Below are 2,578 nucleotides of genomic sequence, written 5' to 3'. Positions count from 1 at the left end.
CCTGTGTGTCAGGGGGAGCTCCCTCTGCACCAAGGGTCAAGGGGACTCCCTCCTCTAGGGGGGAAGCCCCTGTCACATGGGTGTCTGGGGGAGTTCCTACCACACCCCACATCGAGGGAACTTGCCACAGTCTAGCTGGGCACAATTCAGGAGCCACTTGTCAAAAGAAATGAACTTTATTTTTATAACACACACACCAAACCACACAGCTCCTCAGGAAAAACCTTCAGAGCCCAACTGCCACCACTGGCTTCCCATAAGCCTCTCAACCTCCCCCACTCCTCCTGCTCTTGAGGCTGATTGGCTGGGTCATGTGGGCGGAGCCAAAAAAGTCCCCCAATGAACAGCTCCGTGGTCTGAAAGGGTGGGGAAACAGCCCAATGAGCATCACCACAGAGGAGCCAATCAGTTGGCAGCTAGAAGTTTGCTGGGGCCTGCTGTGAGCCAATCATCAGATGGCAGCTGGAAATTTGCTGGCAGCTGGAAGTTTGCTGGGGCCCCTTCAGCTGTGGCTCTCAACATCTCCCCCTCTCTGTTTAAACAACAAGCGTGTGGCTTAGGGACGTGCTTGCCTTAGGTTGTCCAATAGTACATATGGTCCTTACCATTCATCGGATGAGCTGACCTCAAGGCGTCAGCCTCCTGTCTTATGTTGGTACCATTGCAATTGGATCTTTCCCATCATTGACTACCAGTCCAGCATACAGTCAAACCTGTGGATAGGTCTTTGTATCAGCGTGGGGGGGGGAGGTTCTTTGCCTCACCTCTTTTGGCCCCCAAATTTTAGTTGAAGGACCATGACAAGCAGAAGGGAGGAAGATACACCAAGCCAATTGATGGCTCCTTTTGGAAAAATTGTACCGCAGATGACAACATCAGCAAAAATACCCCAACATTACCACAAGTCGCTGTACCAAAAGATAGTTCACAATGCATACAAGTGAGTTCACAATGCATGCAAGTGATACATAGTCCAGGCAAGTTCTGCAAGCAGTTCAGTGATGGCTATTGCAGAAGCTGTAGATTGGTTTTATCTTTGTCTTCACCAGCACTGAGATGAAGATAGGAATTCTGGCAATAATGGCTAAAGAAAAAATTATGTAACATTGCAGAAGGCACTAAAAGAAAACAATTTTCTTAACAATTTACATTATCTTGAACAGAATTATTAAATATAATGAAAAGGAAAGGTGAAAGTAAACAAACAGATCTGTTAACCTCCCTTTTTGTTCACATATTAAAACAATCCTCAACAGCTGTTTACCCAATTTAAATTAAACCATAAATCACGTGAATAAAAAAATTTGGATCCATTTTTTCATGAGCACTCATCATATAAGATACATGGACATACATACATACAAACATACAACATAAAACACAAGTGTGCACACATAATATAATACATACAACACATAACATAATAGTAAAGGCCTTATAACTTTTTACAGGTGAAATATCCATTGCAATGTTTAAAAACTCTATAGTCAAAAAATAGAACTGATCAGCAAAACATTAACCTAGGTATGTATGAGCTCAAAAAAAAATAGAACTTCATGATGTGGGAAAGGATAATAATAAAACAGATATTGAAAAAAAGCATCCTGGTTTTGTTGCAGGTATAAGGATAGCCAAACTGGAGTTTTGGATATCAGCTGTTATGGATTTGAGCCAAATCATCTTCTTTTTGGTCTGTAGAAATCGCTTTAGTTAATCTTTCTGGAATCCAAATCAGCTGCTGTTCTCCCTGTGGAAACACATAAAGAGACCCCCGACTCCAGACAATCACTGGGTCAGGACCTTAGTTAATCTCTCTGGAATCCAAATTGGCTGTTGTTCTCCCTGTGGAAACACACAAACAGACCCCCGACTCCAGACAATTACTGGGTCAGGACCTTTCCATTGTCCTGTTAGAATATCCTTCCAAAGTACCTTGGGCTTCTGTACATTTTTTTGGACACATATGCCTTTCCGCAGCACTAAGCCCTGATGATTCCAAATTTTAAAAGTTTAGAGTAAAAAGGGTTATTTTAAGTTTACCTTTGGGGAATATATACCCCTTCACAATTCCCTCTTTTTGCTTTAATAAGTACATTTTAATAGTTTGATGAGCTCTTTCAACTATGCCTTGTCCCTGTGGATTGTATGGGATTCCTGTTATATGAGTAATGCCAAATGATGAGCAAAATTGTTTAAAAGAGGTAGAAGTATAACCAGGGGCATTATCTGTTTTTAACTGTTTTGGAATGCCCAAAGTTGCAAAATTTTGTAAGCAATGAGCTATAATATCTTTAGTTTTTTCTCTGGCATGAAGGAAGCCCATAAAAAATCCAGAAGAAGTATCAACTGTAACATGCAAATATTTTAATTTTCCAAATTCTGGCAAATGTGTGACATCCATCTGCCAAATATGGTTAGGTATCAGTCCTCTAGGATTGATTCCAAGATTAACTTGTGGTAAAAAGGTCACACAATTTTGACATTGTTTTATTATTTGTCTAGCTTGTTCTTTAGTTATTTTAAAACACTTTTGTAAAGTATTAGCATTGACATGGAACTTTTAAAGAAAATTTATAGC

This window comes from Ictidomys tridecemlineatus, chromosome 4, assembly GCF_052094955.1.
Source record: "Ictidomys tridecemlineatus isolate mIctTri1 chromosome 4, mIctTri1.hap1, whole genome shotgun sequence".
NCBI lineage: Eukaryota > Metazoa > Chordata > Mammalia > Rodentia > Sciuridae > Ictidomys > Ictidomys tridecemlineatus.
This window is presented reverse-complemented; position numbering follows the sequence as displayed.